Below are 21,699 nucleotides of genomic sequence, written 5' to 3'. Positions count from 1 at the left end.
AAAGGGGCATCACCAGGAGCGCAGTAAGATTCAAAGGATGGGACCAGGAATATAGTCAGAGGACAGACCAGGGGTTAGAACCAGGAGTAGTGCAACAAATACCAGGAGAGAAATACAAAGAAAAAGATTGAATCGAGAAATAAATATAAGGCTAGAGTCAATACACTAAGGTATTTTAATCAACAAGAAAGCCTCCTCTGGCTGATGGTATCACTGAATGGTGGTTGACACAGCAGTTCAATGTATGATGTGACAGATAGCGGAGTGCTCCCATATTATTGATAGTTTGGGCCAGCACCATCATAGCACCTCTGGCCCAAATTGGACCAATGCTGCACACAGAGGTACCTTTGCCTATGCAGAATTGAAGACACTGAAGCTGGTTGAATCCAGCTATCTGGCCAGCTTCAAAGCAGCAATTACAAGCTCTATAGCAAAGAGCTTGTAAACACTGCACTACTTACGTCAGAGACTTTCTACTAGTGAGAGACTGTAGCATTGGCCTATAACCTAGGCAACGAGCAGACGTCTGCTTTTGAGCATGGAGAGGATTTTTATTAACAAGTAATTTGCAAAGTTGCTTGTTTTTACAAGCACTTTGCAATTTTAGAATATGATAGCAATCTTTTAAATTTACCTTTAGCTCCACATCAAGTAAAAATAAGCATTTCACAGTGCATGTTCATATCGCTGTGAAGTTCTTCTGCTGCAGGACAGGACAAGTCCTGAAGAAGAGGGAGATCTGCTTTTTATGGTCACAGTCTACTTAAGAGATGAAGATCCCGAATAGAGGACACCGCTTTATTATTTCACAAATTACTGAATCTAGGTAAATGAAAATTGGTTTTATAAACTGGACCACAGCTGGAAAGGTCCTGGAAATCAGCACTGAGGAATCAAATCTGCGTAGATGTGTTTTAAATAGACTTTCTTTTCTGGTGGTTACACCACCGTTCCCATCTACCCTTGGACAGATATGACTAGTTTTAGTTATATTTGAGACTACCTTGTTGGTATAGTGGTATCTAGGTAGAAGAAGTGGTATGTGTGGGGTAGGATTAGTAGGTTCCTACCTCTCATAAAGAATGTGCATAGGGTTCATTTGAACTGGGAAGGTTTGAGCTCCTCTCTAGAGAAGCTTCTTTTTGGAAGTTTCTAAGAGCTGTCGATGATCACTGCCTTTGTGAATCTATACCTAAGGCTACAGATTCCACACTTTTTCAACCTCATACTTTTTGTAACATTTCCACCAAACCACATAAAAGTGCAGCGTATGGCTAAAGAGGTTGTCCAGCTGTGTCTTTTTTTTTTTGCATAGGGAATGTTTTTAAAAAATAAAGGAACCAAAACTCATCTCATTGATCCCTTTACTCCTGTCATTGTTCATAGTCGCTAGACTCTATTTGCTAGTCCTGTCTCGACACATACAGGAAACGCTAGAAAATTCTGCCTAGCCAATCATTGGACACAACGGTAACCCACCACAGCCACTGATTGGCTGAATGGAATTTACGGTTTCTTGAGATGGGGCTGTAAAAAAAAGAACAACTTGTGACTTGGTAAATGTTAAAATATTGGGAAACCGCTGACATAAATTTTCCTTTATTTATTTTTCTTTTTTTAAACAATCTTAACCCTTTTTAAGATAAAATGTTCTCCTCCAGACAACGACTCTAATACATGAATAAAGGTTGTTGTTTTTTGCATGGGGATCCTCTTAAATAATGTTGGAAGTTAATAAAAAGATGTTTGTTCCTTAATTAAACTCAAGTTTAATTATGATATATATATATTCATATATACGCACTATATATAAACATACACAGAGCTTTCTTTTGCTCTTCTGACTTGATTTTAGACCAGTAACGAAAGATATAGCAAATAACCTAGATAGTTATAAGTGTAATATGTTATCATATTTGGAGTTTATAATAACTTTAGTTTACATTGCGCTCTACAGAAAACATTAGACTACTTGGCATCTGTTCCATAGCAGCAATCAAATTAGAATTAAGCTACTATTTAACCTTAAATCTCCTAGATTGTATATGTTTATTAATTGGAGCACTCCGTGTATCCTATTTGCTCTTCATCTGAAATTAATTAAGCGTGTAGAGTTACATGGTGGGTGTACCGCAGGCAGCCGGCCAGGCTCAACTTAATCAAAAGGGCATATGTTGAATGTGAACAATTTAGCGAAGGTTAATCCATTGAAGATGATCCCTCACTGGTCCTAATTAGGTGATAGATGGTGGAATGAGAAAATAGGAAGGAAAAGAAATTCTGCCCCATTGGCCTGACAGCATTTTCTAATTTAATTTAAAGAGCTGTTTTTACAGAAGCGAAATTCTTAACTTTATGCCGAGACCACACTGCAAGGACTGTAGAGGTAACTTACAGGGTGGGTATAATGAAGCAGTTATCTATTTACTGCAAGACATATAAGTTCACACAAGGTATGGCGCAAGCTTGAAGACAGTTCTACGTGTTTTAGTGATTTTATACATTTTTTTTATACTCTGAGTTTTTTTATATATATAAAAAAGATATAGTAGAAACTGCACTTTTTTATGTTTTCTATATTTTTTTTAATTACCCATTTTCTAAATCTGTTGCCTTTTTTCTTTCAACACTATTATGTTTTAATACTAGAATTTTACTATGGATTTGTTGTTGTTTTTTTTCTTTACAAGTCGTCTAATTTGGTGATTATGTGTTTCTAAGATTTCCCACAAAAAAAAAGAATAGAGGTTTATACGAGGAAAAGGCAATCTCAAATCTGAAACTAGAAAACTCCATAAATTGCTTTAAAAACTAGAATATATTTTTGTCTGTTTTGATGTTTTTTTCATGACCTGATATTCTGGACATATACCACTTGTACTTCAGCACTTCAATGTAGTGGTGCAAGGTTGGAATTGTTTTTTTCTTTCTTTGCACCATAGCCAGAAATAATGGCCCCCTAAATCTCCTTGCTAGCTGAATACATGCTCACCGCACATTCCATGCCCAGTATTTATGTGGCAAAAATATCCTGCTACTTTGACATCGGAAATGTTGGCTTCTAACTTGGCTAACAAGTAAGGGGTTTCGAGTGGGTCGCTATCCTTCCGGGGTTTTAGCAGGTATCCATAATATATGGGAAATGCTTTCCTTTTTCTCGGTAAGTGTACTTTATAGTTTACCTCTCCCACTTTTTTTTTACTACCTTATAGAACCCCTGCCATTGGTTAAGGCACCTGCTCTTCCATGAGGACACTAACACAGGTATCTGATCCTCAGGATTAAATTGGATTATGATTTTAAAGAGGTTTTACAGTTTTGGAAAACTCTTGTCCCAGGCTGCAGATTGTTTTAAAGCAAACAAAGCTTTACTCACTCTCCCCGGGTCCAGCACTGAATATACACCTCTTCTCCAGGTGTCTGATACTTACTGCAGTGTTGACATCACGTCTATAGTGCTGCAGCCAATAACTGACCTCAGCGGCTTTGTCTGAGTTGACGCCATGTGCCTCTTAAAGCTATGGTGATCACTGGCTGCAACACTGTCCACAAGATGTCAGCGCTGCAGACAATAATAGACACCAGAATCAGCAAAACACAGTTTGGTCACTGTTTTATTGGGGGGGCAGGTGTTTTCCGATTCAAGAACATATAAGGAAAGAATGGACAGTATTGGGACATCTCCGCAACTGGGCGTCCCCGTTCCTCTTGGCAATATAATGTATTCTGGCACCGCTACCATTGCCTGGAAAAGAACGTTAAGTTGTCAATATATTTATACATTTCTATATGGCATAACGGAAGAACTGCACAAGAACAAATTGTTTTGGGAAAAAAAGTTTCAAAATTTTTCAGGAAATTCAAGTATTTACTAAAATGGTCACATCAGTTGAGCTGACAGGTCCTCTTTACAAGTCCAATTCCTTTATTATTAGAGATGTAAATAGTCTCTTCAAGGAGATAGATCTTTAGTGCTACCTATTTGAAGTAACAATTCTAAAAGTCAGTATCGATCCTTTAACAAGCCTTGCCAAATGACTTAGGATTAATACCAAACCAGAATCTCAGATGCATGTTTCAGCTTCTTACCCCTCATCAGTGCAAAGTATGAGATCTGAATTGACTGTATGAGAGGCCTCTGACTGGAGTGTAAGGGGTAACATTTCTCTTTATGGAGAATGACATGCCTGCAGTGCCAGTGTAAGGAGGTTTATATTTATTACTTTTATTATTAGGGGGCAACATGTGGTCTTAAATGGACATTTACAGGAACAAAAAAAAAAGATATGTCTTTAAAACAGAGACAGTGTCAAGAAGTGTATCCACTACAATTTATAAAGATCTCACAAATTTAAAAATTGAGCAAATCCTTTAATACCCATGCCTAAAAATGTAATTGTCCCTTAAAAATACCATTAGATCGATCAATGTTAGTCTCCTTTACAAATCTGCAGGAGGGCTCAGTGTTAAATACTTTCTCCTGATTCCAGCATATCTGAAACATGTGAAATAATTTGCCCTATTTTCTATTTAGTGATATATCTACACACAAGTGGACAAATCTGTTTCTGATTTATTACCATTTGATCCCTTGGTTTCCTGCCATTGATCAAGGCTAATACTCAGCTCAGTTGATGAGTTTTATATGAAACCTGATATTTCAGGAAGAAGAAAAAAAGCCTTTTTTTCTTTTAGGGATTTTATATGCCAGACCTTTCAAAAGCACATAGTATAAAACTATATGTAGACATACATACAATGAAAATACAAATCTAGGAAATGTGCACGGAGGATGTGTACATAGAAAAGATTAGTGTTTTTTATTTTATTCTATAAGTGTTCTTACATGGAAGAAAATATTACATGGATGGAATACGATTTACAGTCATACGAAGCAGACTTTTACATAAGGCGATTATTATAAGTATGCACGATGCAAGGAAATACAAGAATTTTGCTGAAAATAGTGAATAGTTGGTTAAGACTTGAATCATAACACAGGTCTGCGACTAAAAAGCTGTTTGATTATTTTCATCTAATTTCCATGTATTTTGGTGTGCTGAAAACGAAAAAAATATTGAAAAAAATCCTGGACGTCAGGATTTGCCACAAAATGCAAAATTCTCTTCAAATTTAGTATATTTTTCTCAATTTTTTGGTATTTTTTTTATCTTAGGGTTTTGAAAGTCAAAATTACTATTAATTAATTCACATCAATCCATTGAAGATATACAATGCCAAAAAAATATAACTTTCAAAGAAAAGAACTTTCAGAGTGAGCTAATGAAACCAGCATCAACATGTTGCAAGCTGAACGAGCAGGCTCTGACATGCCCGGGCTTGATTCAATTGTTTTATCTTGGTTCTCGCCTGTTCGCACTTTTTCATCTCAGTTCGTGTTAGCTCGTCATATTCAACCGTGTTTCCCAAAAATTAGCATTATGGCTCGGCGGATCAAGCTGATCAAGAGTTTATCAATACCATGACGCATCCTCAAAAAGAAGGGTGGTTTGCATTTAAAGAGGTCGTAGAGAAATATTTAGATGATAACAAAGACCCTGACTCCAAAAAAATTGTCGGACAAATGCTGAAAGCATTTCAAGCTTTAGGTTGCCTGATGAGTTTGAAAGTGCATTTCCTCCATTCCCACCTTGAATACTTTCCTGAAAATTTGGGAGCTGTGAGTGAAGAGCAAGGTGAACGATTCCACCAGGACATTAAAGAGATGGAAAGAAGATACCAGGGAAGATGGAGCATTACAATGATGGCAGACTACTGTTGGACGCTTCAGAGAGACATTCCAAATGCTACTCACAAGCGTAAATGTACCAAGAGAAGCCTCACAGGGAAGAAGAATCGATTTTAGTGTGTGTTAGTGAGCTCATTATAGTTAAAAAATATTTTCATGAAACACTTGTAATAAAAAATTAATTTTATGAGTCTATTTTCATTTATTTTGAGGTATTGTCTTATTTAACATAGTTACTTAAATTGTCAGAAAACGTGATGTCCTAGGACAAAACGGAGGTCATTTTCGGATTCAGCACACTTAAAAACATAAAGATTACGTAGAATAGCCAAAACAGCTCTTGAAAAAAATTTTTTTGCAGAACTGTGTAACTGGAGACAAACTTGAGAATTCTTCCGAAAATACCAATAATTATTATTTTATTTATTATGCTTTGCTTATATAGCGCCATTATAGTCTACAGGTCTTTACATATTATCAATATTGTCCCCATTGGGGCTCACAATCTAGATTCCCTAATCCCTATCAGTAGAGTTGAGCGACCTTGACCTTTTTAGAGTCGAGCCGGGTTTCGCGAAACCCGACTATCTCAAAAGTCGGGTCGAGTGAAATCGGCCGATTATGACGTAAAGTCGGGATCGACCGAAACACGAAACCCAATGCAAGTCAATGGGGCAGCATAGTCGGCAGTGAGTGGGGGCCAGGAAAACACCTAGAGTGCCCATTTTAATGTCAAAACCATCCATTCTTCTTAATTAAGCTTGTCAAGCGTAATTTACCTTATAATAATTGGAAGGCATTTGAAATTGGGGGTCATTTGGCTAAAGTTGTGGTGGGTAGGGCTGGTTCAAGTAATTAGTGGGCCCAGGAAATCTGGACCACATCACGGCAGTGGAGCAGGGAGAGGTAAGTATTTCAACTTTGCAAGTGCTGTGAACCTGAGCAAGCAGGGGGGGCCCACTCGTTGGCATTGGCACTGGCACAGGGCCCCTCAAAGTACAGCGGTGTGTTTGCACGGCGGGGGCGCCTCCCACCGGCAGCAACACTTTTGCGTACTATGAGAGGCCCTGTGCCAGTGACGTCGCCAACTAGTATTCCTCCCCCCACCTGATGAAGGAACCTGCACTTTCATCTGCACCTTCCTCTTTGTCCCCGTGTAAGGTGGTATGGTATGCGGGAAGAGCAACCTGACTTTCAGCAGGGTCACAATGTTGTTGTGTAGCGTGCACGGGGAATGTTGCGTTATGGGTCAATGTACCAGCAGACTCATCTATCACTGGCTGGGCAATGGGCAGGATGAGGAGGAAACACAGATATAGGCCCAAAGAATAAAGTTGGCTAAATGCAGTTCAAAATTGGTAACACAGGAATAACCAGGGGGCATTGCAGTGGAGGACAACTGGAATGAGAGGCAGACACCGATAGTAGGCCCCAACCCAACTAGTAGGCCAAATGCAGTCTAACATTAACAACTACTTAACGAGCGCCTGAAAACGGAATTTCAGGACAGGAAACCAGGAGAACAGCAAGGAGCGGCAGACACTGTTAGTAGTCCCCAAACCAACTAGTACGCCAAATGCAGTTGTTCCATTTAACCACAATTTAACGAGAGCCTGAAGATAGAAGCTCAGGAAAGGCAACCTGGAGAACACCTTGGAGTGGAACACACCATCTCTCTCCACCCCATACCCATTTTGTAGGCCTAATGCAGTGTAGTTTTCTACAACTACTAAACGAGAGTCGGAAGACCGAAGTAATGGCAAGGAAACCTGGGGAACACCTTGGAGTGTAACACACCATCTCTCTCCACCCGATACCCATTTTGTAGGCCTAATGCAGTGTAGTTTTCTACAACTACTAAACGAGAGTCGGAAGACCGAAGCAATGGCAAGGAAACCTGGGGAACACCTTGGAGTGTAACACACCATCTCTCTCCACCCGATACCCATTTTGTAGGCCTAATGCAGTGTAGTTTTCTACAACTACTAAACGAGAGTCGGAAGACCGAAGCAATGGCAAGGAAACCTGGGGAACACCTTGGAGTGTAACACACCATCTCTCTCCACCCGATACCCAATTTGTAGGCCTAATGCACTGTAGTTTTCTACAACTACTAAACGAGAGTCGGAAGACCGAAGCAATGGCAAGGAAACCTGGGGAACACCTTGGAGTGTAACACACCATCTCTCTCCACCCGATACCCATTTTGTAGGCCTAATGCAGTGTAGTTTTCTACAACTACTAAACGAGAGTCGGAAGACCGAAGCAATGGCAAGGAAACCTGGGGAACACCTTGGAGTGTAACACACCATCTCTCTCCACCCGATACCCAATTTGTAGGCCTAATGCAGTGTAGTTTTCTACAACTACTAAACGAGAGTCGGAAGACCGAAGCAATGGCAAGGAAACCTGGGGAACACCTTGGAGTGTAACACACCATCTCTCTCCACCCGATACCCATTTTGTAGGCCTAATGCAGTGTAGTTTTCTACAACTACTAAACGAGAGTCGGAAGACCGAAGCAATGGCAAGGAAACCTGGGGAACACCTTGGAGTGTAACACACCATCTCTCTCCACCCGATACCCAATTTGTAGGCCTAATGCAGTGTAGTTTTCTACAACTACTAAACGAGAGTCGGAAGACCGAAGCAATGGCAAGGAAACCTGGGGAACACCTTGGAGTGTAACACACCATCTCTCTCCACCCGATACCCATTTTGTAGGCCTAATGCAGTGTAGTTTTCTACAACTACTAAATGAGAGTCGGAAGACCAAAGCAATGGCAAGGAAACCTGGGGAACACCTTGGAGTGTAACACACCATCTCTCTCCACCCGATACCCATTTTGTAGGCCTAATGCAGTGTAGTTTTCTACAACTACTAAACGAGAGTCGGAAGACCGAAGCAATGGCAAGGAAACCTGGGGAACACCTTGGAGTGTAACACACCATCTCTCTCCACCCCATACCCAATTTGTAGGCCTAATGCAGCCTACTTTCCGACAACTACTAAACGAGAGCATGAAGATCGAAGCTCAGGAAAGGCAACCTGGGGAACACCTTGGAGTGTAACACACCCTCTCTCTACACCACGGAAGGGCTGATTCTTAGGAAGGAAGGCTGTCGGAAAGAAGCAGGGCGCGTCCGAGGGTGATTATATTCTTATTAGGTATATACTCACCCTCGGACGCGCCCTGCTTCTTTATTTGTAATGAATGTTTATTTGCAATGTGGTTTTGACTTACTCTATTTTTTTGGTAAATAATGATTTTATTATTTTCATTGTTTTGCATCTTCTTGGCAATAATATAAAGAAGACGCGACAGGACAACACTCGGTGGATGCCATATCTGTGTTTTAAATTGAAAAAAACTTTCAGTTAACTACTTGCAGGAGAAAGTTATTGTAGCTGGTGGCCATTTTTAGTACTGTACCAGATTTTTGTTGTATGTGTTTGTTTTTAATGTTAAAATGTCTGCATTTGATATCTCTCCAGTATTTTCTTTTTTATAAGCAAAATACTTATTTTTATATTTTCTGATGTTGGTTCAAGGGGTACATGGGCAGCAGTAGACAGGTCAGTGGAGGCCTAGTGGAAGGAGGGACCGCAGACAGGCTTCGAAGCCCTAACATAATAAATTGGGCTGGCTGTAGGCAATTTAAAATTGGTTCCAGGGGAACCCGGGCAGCAGTAGACAGGTCAGTGGAGGCCTAGTGGAAGGAGTGACCGCAGACAGGCTTCGAAGCCCTAACATAATAAATTGGGCTGGCTGTAGGCAATTTAAAATTGGTTCCAGGGGAACACGGGCGGCAGTAGACAGGTCAGTGGAGGCCTAGTGGAAGGAGGGACCGCAGACAGGCTTCGAAGCCCTAACATAATAAATTGGGCTGGCTGTAGGCAATTTAAAATTGGTTCCAGGGGAACACGGGCGGCAGTAGACAGGTCAGTGGAGGCCTAGTGGAAGGAGGGACCGCAGACAGGCTTCGAAGCCCTAACATAATAAATTGGGCTGGCTGTAGGCAATTTAAAATTGGTTCCAGGGGAACACGGGCGGCAGTAGACAGGTCAGTGGAGGCCTAGTGGAAGGAGGGACCGCAGACAGGCTTCGAAGCCCTAACATAATAAATTGGGCTGGCTGTAGGCAATTTAAAATTGGTTCCAGGGGAACACGGGCGGCAGTAGACAGGTCAGTGGAGGCCTAGTGGAAGGAGGGACCGCAGACAGGCTTCGAAGCCCTAACATAATAAATTGGGCTGGCTGTAGGCAATTTAAAATTGGTTCCAGGGGAACATGGGTGGCAGTAGACAGGTCAGTGGAGGCCTAGTGGAAGGAGGGACCGCAGACAGGCTTCGAAGCCCTAACATAATAAATTGGGCTGGCTGTAGGCAATTTAAAATTGGTTCCAGGGGAACACGGGCGGCAGTGGCCAGGTCAGTGTAGTAGTAGTGGAAAGAACGGGCCGCAGACAGGCTTCCAAGGCCTAACATAACAAAAATTGGGCTGTAGGCAATTTAAAATTGGTTCCAGGGGAACACGGGCGGCAGTAGACAGGTCAGTGGAGGCCTAGTGGAAGGAGGGACCGCAGACAGGCTTCGAAGCCCTAACATAATAAATTGGGCTGGCTGTAGGCAATTTAAAATTGGTTCCAGGGGAACACGGGCAGCAGTAGACAGGTCAGTGGAGGCCTAGTGGAAGGAGTGACCGCAGACAGGCTTCGAAGGCCTAACATAAGAAAAATGTCAATACAATGGTATTGACAGTGCCAGGCATTGAAGGATGTCAGCACATAGACTAAACATTGGTGGAGCTGTGAGAGAAAATTTTGCAAGTGGTAGAGCACTGTTTGACCTGGGGGGGGGGGACTGTCTTGTGGCCGGCGGTACAGGCCCAGGGCCCCTCATATTACAACGGTGTGTCTGACGTTGGGTGCGCACCACCACCGCCAGACACTTTATTGTACTATGAGGGACCTAGTGGCAGTGCCGTCGACCAAAAGCGGGCACACCCACCTCTTCAGACAAACAGTACTCTCACGGGTGCTGGCGCCAAGTGGCGATACCACGGCCCCGTGTGGGGACTTTGGCCATTTAGGGAGGTGTTAACATGTCGGATGCTGGACAATCAGGTGCTGCAAATTGCGAGATTGGAAAAGTCGTTCAGAATAGTCCACAGGCAAGACCTTTACATAGGAAAGCTAGGTGTCAGCCGGGCAAGGTGGGGCAAAAGATTTCGAAATCCAGTTGTGGTTCATTTTAATGAAGGTTAGATCATCTACATTTTGGGTAGCCAGACGAGTCCTTTTTTATGTTAGTATTGAACCTGCAGCACTGAATACTCTTTCTGATAGGACACTAGCTGCCGGACAAGCAAGCTCCTGCAATGCATATTCTGCCAATTCTGGCCAGGTGTCTAATTTTGATGCCCAGTAATCAAATGGGAATGACGGTTGAGGGAGAACGTCGATAAGGGATGAAAAATAGTTAGTAACCATACTGGACAAATGTTGTGAACTGTCAATTTGAATTGATGCTGCAGTACCTGTCCTGTCTGCGGTCATAGCAAAATCACTCCACAACCTGGTCAGAAAACCCCTCTGGCCAACGCCACTTCTGATTTCTGCCCCTCTAACACCTCTGGTCTGCTGGCCCCTGCAGCTCGTGTTAAAACGATCACGGGCGCTGTGTGCAGGGAATGCCAGAAGCAAACGGTCAATAAGAGTTGATTGTTTGGTTGCTAATATTAGTTCCAAGTTCTCATGTGGCATTATATTTTGCAATTTGCCTTTATAGCGAGGATCAAGGAGGCAGGCCAACCAGTAATCGTCATCGTTCATCATTTTTGTTATGCGTGTGTCCCTTTTGAGGATACGTAAGGCATAATCCGCCATGTGGCCCAAAGTTCCAGTTCTCAAATCTGTGGTTGTGCTTGGTTGAGGGGCAGTTTCAGGCAAATCCACGTCACTTGTATCCCTCCAAAAACCAGAACCTGGCCTTGCCGCGCCAACAATTTCCACTGGCCCCGGAAAAGCTTCCTCATTAAAAATATAATCATCCCCATCATCCTCCTCGTCCTCCTCCTCCTGTTCGCCCGCTACCTCGTCCTGTACACTGCCCTGGCCAGACAATGGCTGACTGTCATCAAGGCTTTCCTCTTCCTCAGCTGCAGACGCCTGATCCTTTATGTGCGTCAAACTTTGCATCAGCAGACGCATTAGGGGGATGCTCATGCTTATTATGGCGTTGTCTGCACTAACCAGCCATGTGCATTCCTCAAAACACTGAAGGACTTGACACATGTCTTGAATCTTCGACCACTGCACACCTGACAACTCCATGTCTGCCATCCTACTGCCTGCCCGTGTATGTGTATCCTCCCACAAAAACATAACAGCCCGCCTCTGTTCACACAGTCTCTGAAGCATGTGCAGTGTTGAGTTCCACCTTGTTGCAACGTCTATGATTAGGCGATGCTGGGGAAGGTTCAAAGAACGCTGATAGGTCTGCATACGGCTGGAGTGTACGGGCGAACGGCGGATATGTGAGCAAAGTCCACGCACTTTGAGGAGCAGGTCGGATAACCCCGAATAACTTTTCAGGAAGCACTGCACCACCAGGTTTAAGGTGTGAGCCAGGCAAGGAATGTGTTTCAGTTGGGAAAGGGAGATGGCAGCTATGAAATTCCTTCCGTTATCACTCACTACCTTGCCTGCCTCAAGATCTACAGTGCCCAGCCACGACTGCGTTTCTTTCTGCAAGAACTCGGACAGAACTTCAGCGGTGTGTCTGTTGTCGCCCAAACACTTCATAGCCAATACAGCCTGCTGACGTTTGCCAGTAGCTGCCCCATAATGGGAGACCTGGTGTGCAACAGTGGCAGCTGCGGATGGAGTGGTTGTGCGACTGCGGTCTGTGGACGAGGTCTCGCTTCTGCAGGAGGACGAGGAGGAGGAGGAGGGGGTGCGAACGGCTACAGCCAACTGTTTCCTAGACCGTGGGCTAGGCAGAACTGTCCCAAACTTGCTGTCCCCTGTGGACCCTGCATCCACCACATTTACCCAGTGTGCCGTGATGGACACGTAACGTCCCTGGCCATGCCTACTGGTCCATGCATCTGTTGTCAGGTGCACCTTTGTGCTCACACATTGCCTGAGTGCATGGACGATGCGCTCTTTAACATGCTGGTGGAGGGCTGGGATGGCTTTTCTGGAAAAAAAGTGTCGACTGGGTAGCTCGTAGCGTGGTACAGCGTAGTCCATCAGGGCTTTGAAAGCTTCGCTTTCAACTAACCGGTAGGGCATCATCTCTAACGAGATTAGTCTAGCTATGTGGGCGTTCAAACCCTGTGTACGCGGATGCGAGGCTAAGTACTTCCTTTTTCTAACCATAGTCTCATGTAGGGTGAGCTGGACTGGAGAGCTGGAGATCGTGGAACTAGCGGGGGTGCCGGTGGACATGGCAGACTGAGAGACGGTGGGAGATGGTATTGTTGCCGCCGGTGCCCTAGATGCAGTGTTTCTTACTACGAAACTGGTGATTCCCTGACCCTGACTGCTTTGGCCTGGCAAAGAAACCTGCACAGATACTGCAGGTGGTGCAGAAAATGGTGGCCCTACACTGCCGGAAGGGATGTTGCGTTGATGACTAGCTTCATTGGCCGAGGGTGCTACAACCTTAAGGGACGTTTGGTAGTTAGTCCAAGCTTGCAAATGCATGGTGGTTAAATGTCTATGCATGCAACTTGTATTGAGACTTTTCAGATTCTGCCCTCTGCTTAAGGTAGTTGAACATTTTTGACAGATGACTTTGCGCTGATCAATTGGATGTTGTTTAAAAAAATGCCAGACTGCACTCTTTCTAGCATCGGATACCTTTTCAGGCATTGCAGACTGAGCTTCAACCGGATGGCCACTCTGTCCTCCAACAGGTTTTGACTTTGCCACGCGTTTTGGGCAAGATACGGGCCCGGCAGATGGAACCTGTTGCGATGTTGATGCCTGCTGCGGCCCCTCCTCCTTCGCTTCAGAACTGCTGCCGCCTGCACCCTGTTCCCCCAATGGCTGCCAATCAGGGTCAAGAACTGGGTCATCTATTACCTCTTCTTGTAGCTCGTGTGCAACTTCGTCTGTGTCACCGTGTCGGTCGGTGGTATAGCGTTCGTGATGGGGCAACATAGTCTCATCAGGGTCTGATTCTTGATCAGCACCCTGCGAGGGCAATGTTGTGGTCTGAGTCAAAGGACCAGCATAGTAGTCTGGCTGTGGCTGTGCATCAGTGCACTCCATGTCAGATTCAACTTGTAATGGGCATGGACTGTTAACTGCTTCACTTTCTAAGCCAGGGACGGTATGTGTAAAGAGCTCCATGGAGTAACCCGTTGTGTCGCCTGCTGCATTCTTCTCTGTTGTTGTTTTTGCTGAAGAGGACAAGGAAGCGACTTGTCCCTGACCGTGAACATCCACTAACGACGCGCTGCTTTTACTTTTACCAGTTTCACGAGAGGAGGCAAAAGAGCTAGAGGCTGAGTCAGCAAGATAAGCCAAAACTTGCTCTTGCTGCTCCGGCTTTAAAAGCGGTTTTCCTACTCCCAGAAAAGGGAGCGTTCGAGGCCTTGTGTAGCCAGACGACGAACCTGGCTCCACAGCTCCAGACTTAGGTGCAATATTTTTTTTCCCACGACCACCTGATGCTCCACCACTACCACTACCCTCATTACCAGCTGACAATGAACGCCCCCGGCCACGACCTCTTCCACCAGACTTCCTCATTTTTTTAAAAACGTTACCAAACTAACGGTATTTGTTGCTGTCACACAACTTACACGGTGAGCTATAACTTCAGTATGATTTAGCTACCCCTTTACAGGTGGGTGAGACCACAACGAAAATCAGGCACAATGTTACACACTCTGTTGTTGGTGGCAACAAATGAGAGAGATGCCACACACGCAGGACTGTCACTGAAGCGCAAATGTAAATATTAATCTCCCACTGATTTGTTTGGTTTTTTTTAACAGGGAGACTAAAAATGATTTTTTAAGGAAGAATTTATAAACCAAATAAAATGAAATGATTGTTTCAGGGAGAATTTAGAAAACAAATAAAACAAAAATAGGCTTTCTATGGCCCACTGAGTGAGAGAGGACGCACACAGGAGTCAGGAGTGACACACAAGCCCAGAGGCCAATATTTATCTCCCACTGATTGATTTAGTGATTTTTTCAGGTAGATTTTGGAACCCAAATCAAGCAAAAAAATAAATAGGCTTTCTATGGCCCACAATTGGAGAGAGAGAGAGAGATGGCACACCCAGGAGTCAAGACTGGCACACAAGCAGAAAGGGCAATATTAATCTCCCACTGATTTGATTTTTTTTTTTTTTCAGGGAGACTTTAGAAAAAAAAAATACAAAAAAATGAATTTTTCAGGAAGAATTTAGAAACAAAATAAAATAAAATGATTGTTTCAGGGAGAATTTAGAAAACAAAAAAAAATAGGCTTTGTAGGGCCCACTGAGTGAGAGAGGACGCACACAGGAGTCAGGAGTGGCACACAAGCCCAGAGGCCAATATTTATCTCCCACTGATTGATTTAGTGATTTTTTCAGGTAGATTTTGGAACCCAAATCAAGCAAAAAAATTAATAGGCTTTCTATGGCCCACAATTGGAGAGAGAGAGATGGCACACCCAGGAGTCAAGACTGGCACACAAGCAGAAAGGGCAATATTAATCTCCCACTGATTTGATTTTTTTTGTTTTGTTTCAGGGAGACTTTAGAAAAAAAAAATACAAAAAAAATGATTTTTTCAGGAATAATTTAGAAACCAAATAAAATAAAATGATTTTTTCAGGGAGAATTTAGAAAACAAATAAAACAAAAAATAGGCTTTCTAGGGCCCACTGAGTGAGAGATGACGCACACAGGAGTCAGGAGTGGCACACAAGCCCAGAGGCCAATATTTATCTCCCACTGATTGATTTAGTGATTTTTTCAGGTAGATTTTGGAACCCAAATCAAGCAAAAAAATAAATAGGCTTTCTATGGCCCACAATTGGAGAGAGAGAGAGAGATGGCACACCCAGGAGTCAAGACTGGCACACAAGCAGAAAGGGCAATATTAATCTCCCACTGATTTGATTTTTTTTTTTTTTCAGGGAGACTTTAGAAAAAAAAATACAAAAAAAATGATTTTTTCAGGAATAATTTAGAAACCAAATAAAATAAAATGATTTTTTCAGGGAGAATTTAGAAAACAAATAAAACAAAAAATAGGCTTTCTAGGGCCCACTGAGTGAGAGATGACGCACACAGGAGTCAGGAGTGGCACACAAGCCCAGAGGCCAATATTGTTCTCCCAATGATTGATGTAGTGATTTTTTCAGGTAGAATTTAGAACCCAAATCAACCCAAAAAATAAATAGGCTTTCTATGGCCCACTATTTGTGAGAGAGATGGCACGCTCAGGACTGGCACACAAGCCCAGAGGCCAATATTAATCTCCCACTTTTTTTTTTTTCCAGGGAAAATTTATAAACCCAATAAAAAAAATAATAAATAGGCTTTCTATGGCCCACTATCTGAGAGAGAGAGATGGCACGCTTAGGACTGGCACACAAGCCCAAAGGCCAATATTAATCTCCCACTGATTGATTTATTGATTTTTTCAGGTAGAATTTAGAACCCAAATCAACCCAAAAAATAAATAGGCTTTCTATGGCCCTCTATTTGTGAGAGAGATGGCACGCTCAGGACTGGCACACAAGCCCAGAGGCCAATATTAATCTCCCACTTTTTTTTTTTCCAGGGAAAATTTATAAACCCAATAAAAAAAATAATAAATAGGCTTTCTATGGCCCACTATCTGAGAGAGAGAGATGGCACGCTTAGGACTGGCACACAAGCCCTAAGGCCAATATTAATCTCCCACTGATTGATTTATTGATTTTTTCAGGTAGAATTTAGAACCCAAATCAACCCAAAAAATAAATAGGCTTTCTATGGCCCCCTATTTGTGAGAGAGATGGCACGCTCAGGACTGGCACACAAGCCCAGAGGCCAATATTAATCTCCCACTTTTTTTTTTTTTCCCAGGGAAAATTTATAAACCCAATAAAAAAAATAATAAATAGGCTTTCTATGGCCCACTATCTGAGAGAGAGAGATGGCACGCTTAGGACTGGCACACAAGCCCAAAGGCCAATATTAATCTCCCACTGATTGATTTATTGATTTTTTCAGGTAGAATTTAGAACCCAAATCAAGCAAAAAAATTAATAGGCTTTCTATGGCCCACTGAGTGAGAGATGGCACACACAGGAGTAAGGAGTGGCACACAAGCCCTGAGGCCAATATTTTTCTCCCACTGATTGATGTAGTGATTTTTTCAGGTAGATTTTAGAACCCAAATCAAGCAAAAAAATAAATAGGCTTTCTATGGCCCACTGAGTGAGAGATGACACAGACAGGGATGGCACTCTAGCAGAAATGCCAATCTTAATCTCCCACAAAAAAAAAAAAAAAAAAAAAAAAAAAAGGAACTGTCCTTCAATTACTATCTCCCTGCAGTAATCTCAGCCAGGTATGGCAGGCAGCAATAAGGAGTGGACTGATGCACAAATTAAATAAAAAGTGTGGACAAACAAACAAGATAGCTGTGCAGAAAGGAAGGAACAAGAGGATTTGTGCTTTGAAAAAAGCAGTTGGTTTGCACAGCGGCGTACACACAGCAATGCAGCTATCAGGGAGCCTTCTAGGGCAGCCCAATGAGCTACAGCGCTGAGGAAAAAAAAAATGTAGCTTCCACTGTCCCTGCACACCGAAGGTGGTGTTGGGCAGTGGAAATCGCTACAGCACAAGCGGTTTGGTGGTTAATGGACCCTGCCTAACGCTATCCCTGCTTCTGACGAAGCAGCAGCAACCTCTCCCTAAGCTCAGATCAGCAGCAGTAACATGGCGGTCGGCGGGAACGCCCCTTTATAGCCCCTGTGACGCCGCGGACAGCAAGCCAATCACTGCAATGCCCTTCTCTAAGATGGTGGGGACCAGGACCTATGTCATCACGCTGCCCACACTCTGCGTTTACCTTCATTGGCTGAGAAATGGCGCTTTTCGCGTCATTGAAACGCGACTTTGGCGCGAAAGTCGCGTACCGCATGGCCGACCCCGCACAGGGGTCAGATCGGGTTTCATGAAACCCGACTTTGCCAAAAGTCGGCGACTTTTGAAAATGATCGACCCGTTTCGCTCAACCCTACCTATCAGTATGTCTTTGGAGTGTGGGAGGAAACCTGAGTACCCGGAGGAAACCCACGCAAACACGGGGAGAACATGCAAACTTTTTGTAGATGTTGTCCTTGGTGGAATCTGAACTTAGGACCAAAGAGTTGTAAATCAACAGTGCTAGCCACTGAGCCACCTGCCCACGATTAGAGATAAGTGGATTGCTTCTCATAACCCCTGTCCATGGTCTAGGTCAATGTTCTCTCGCTCAAATTTTCTGAGCTTCAGGATTCACGGGTCTGCCATGATGTAATTTGTGTGGCGCACACGTGAGGTCTCACCAGCCCGGCTAATTATAAGCCAAGCCTGGGATAATAGAGGCTAAGCAAATTCGCTCAGTTCCTGTCCACAGCCAGAGGGCACTGACCTGGACCATGGACCAGGGTTGCACGAAGTGGTCTGCTCATCTCTAATCACGGGTCATTACTTGAAAACTAGGTCTACTGTTGAAGCTATTTTCATTGCGCCAATGCATCTACAATGGAAAAAAAACAGGCACGTTTACATACAGGCCAGATTCCATTTTTCCAACCATTTAGTGCCATCAGCTCATATATAGAATTTTGTGTCTCCATAGATACAGACTACAAACAATTTCTGTGCAGTCTGATGTTGCAGACTTGCTTTCTTCCATTAGACTCTTACTACATGTTGATGCATATTTAATATAACATAAGCTGATTCGACAGTCAGATCAGACTTCATATAGTTGGTTTTTATAGCCTGTTCCCATAGCTCTGAATAGGAGCTATAAACACAAAATAATAAAAGTGTTTTTAATTGGATTATTTAATAAATTGAATATTTTCTTGACAAAGTAAAAAATTGTTTTAAAGTGACAAGGTTTTTATTAACTTTTCAAAAACTGCAAAAATATCACCGCCATTAGAAGCAAAGATGCAATTTAGTCATTAGAACTTACTGTGAACTACTAAAGTAAAAGTGAAATAGATCCTATTACAGTGATCAAAATAAAAAATAGTAAATCAAACCCCCCTTTATCACCCCCTTAGTTAGGTAAAAATAATAAAATTATAAAAATGTATTATTTTCCATTAGGGTTAGGGTTGGGATTAGAGCTAGCATTAGGGTTGGGCAAGGCTTAGGGTTGGGGCTAGGGTTAGAGCTAGGGTTAGGGTTGGGCTAGGGTTAGGGTTGGGCTAGGGTTAGGGTTGGGGCTAGGGTTAGGGTTGGGGCTAGGATTGGGTTTAGGGTTGTGTTGGGGTTAGAGTTGTGGTATTGGGGTTTGTGTTGTGGTTATGGTTAGGGTTGGGATTAGGGTTAGGGGTGTGTTGGAGCTAGGGTTAGGCTTAGGGCTGTGTTAGGGTTGGAGCTAGAATTCGGGGGTTTCCACTGTTTAGGCATGTCAGGGGGTCTCCAAACACGACATGGCACCCACCATTGATTCCAGCCAATTTTGCGTTCAAAAAGTCAAACGGTGCTCACTTCCTTTTGAGCCCTGCCTTGTGCCAAAACAGTGGCTTTCCCCCACATGTGGGGTATTGGCATACTCAGGAGAAATTGCACAATAATTGGTGGTCCATTTTCTCCTGATACCCTTGTGAAAATAAAAAAGCTTGGTTCCAAAGTAAAAAAGTAAGATGTTTATTTTTTCCTTCCACATTGCTTTAGTTCTTGTGAAGCACCTGAAGGGTTAATACATTTCTTGAATGTGGTTTTGAGCACCTTGAGGGGTGCAGTTTTTACAATGGTGTCACTTTGGAGTATTTTCTATCATGTCAGCCCCCAAACTCACTTCAAATGTGAGGTGGTCCCTAAAAGAAATTTTGTTGGAAAAATGAGAAATCGCAGGCCAACTCTCATAACTTCCTACCAAAAAAATATATTTCCAAAATTGTGCTTATGCAAAGACATGTTGGAAATGTTATTTATTAACTATTTTATGTGATATGACTCTCTGACATAAGGGCATAAAAATGAAAAGTTTGAAAATTTTAAAATTTTCAAAATTTTTTGCCAAATTTCCATTTTTTCATCAATAAACGTAAATCATATCAAATAAATCTTACCACTAACATGAAGTACATAATGTAATGAAAAAACAATCTCAGAATCAGTGGCATCAGTTGAAGCATTCCAGAGCTATAATCTCATAAAGTGACAGTGGTCAGAATTGTAAAAATTGGCATGGTCATTAAGTACAAAATTGGCTCTGTCACTAAGGAGTTAAGGAACCTAAAAAGTAAAAGTAAGGAACTTCCTGTATTTTGGCACTGAAGTATCTCCCAGTCATTTACACTGGCTTTAATCATATATCCCTCTCCAGCCCCTCTCCTGGAATAATGGCTCCATCCTCCATGTGAAGCACTGAAATTCTTTCCCGCATCTTGGGGCCGGTGCATGAGCTATTACTTTTCCTGCTGGGGGTAACAACCTCAGTGACAAATCCCCAAAACTCATGGCAATGCCACAAGATTTCATTTTTGCAAATGACTGCTGTAGCCTTCACCACACCGACACCAATGTGATGTGTTTGGGGAAAGTTTAGTGTTGAGAGTCAGAGCACTTGATGGGCTTGGAACCACCCCATTTTCCTTGCTACTCTCACACTACGAATGAATACTGACTTTATGTATGTTGCTACTTGAGTTCAAGTCCTCTACCCTGTGTTAATAGTGGTTTGTTAGGCAATAGTGATGAGCGACCGTTATCGGAAAACACCTTATCTGAGCATGCTCCAGTGTTATCCGAGCATCTGGGAGTGCTCGTATATTATATTCAAGTCCCCGTTGCTGCATGATTTGAGGATGTTAGAGAGAGGCAACACATGTGGGGATTCCCTAACAAACAGGCAAAACCCGCATGTTGAGGCTGTCTAACAGCCCCAAATCATGCACCCACAAGTACTGGAACCTAATATGCAAACACGCCCAAGATACTTGGATAACACACGAGCATGGTCGGATAAGACATTATCCAAGCACGTTCGCTCATCATCACGAGTAGATAATAATCTTCTGAACAACTCCCTTTAGGCTATGTGCCCACGTTGCAGAATAGAAGCAGAGTTTTCCTTATCAAAAACGCACATCCTTGTTAGGGAAAATGCATGCGGATCTAGATGCGTTTTAAGCGCTTTTGAGCACAAATAAAGTTGGGATAAAAAAAGGTCACTGATCATGAAAAGGACATCCAGCACCATGCGATCATACCAGTCCATGTTAGCAGACATCATCCATGAAGATGGGAATGATCTAGATTATGTAATGCTCATGGGATGTCATGATGGGATGCCTATGATGTCACTTCCTATTTGCTGCAGTTTTAATTTACAAAACCGCAGTAAATGTGCTTGAAATCCGCAAACATTTTTAATATTTGCGGATTTCAAGCGTTCCAATACAAGTCTATGGCGGCATAATCAACGCAATTCCGCAAAATAAATGAACATGCTGTGTATTTTTACCATGATGCGATTCCACTGCAGAAAAATACGCAGCATGGGCACATCAATTGCGGAATGCAATAAAAATTAATAGGATGCGTTTTGTTAGTGGAAAAAGCAGCGGAAACACTAAAACAATGCAACGTTGGCACACAGCCTTAAGGCTAAGTTCACACCATAGTATATATAAAAAAAACTTAATTTTTTTCATCTGTATTGTCATCTTTTTTATACATCGACAGTGAACATAATTTACAAGACCAAA

The sequence above is a fragment of the Ranitomeya imitator genome, chromosome 5 (assembly GCF_032444005.1).
Source record: "Ranitomeya imitator isolate aRanImi1 chromosome 5, aRanImi1.pri, whole genome shotgun sequence".
In the NCBI taxonomy this organism is placed as follows: domain Eukaryota; kingdom Metazoa; phylum Chordata; class Amphibia; order Anura; family Dendrobatidae; genus Ranitomeya; species Ranitomeya imitator.
This window is presented reverse-complemented; position numbering follows the sequence as displayed.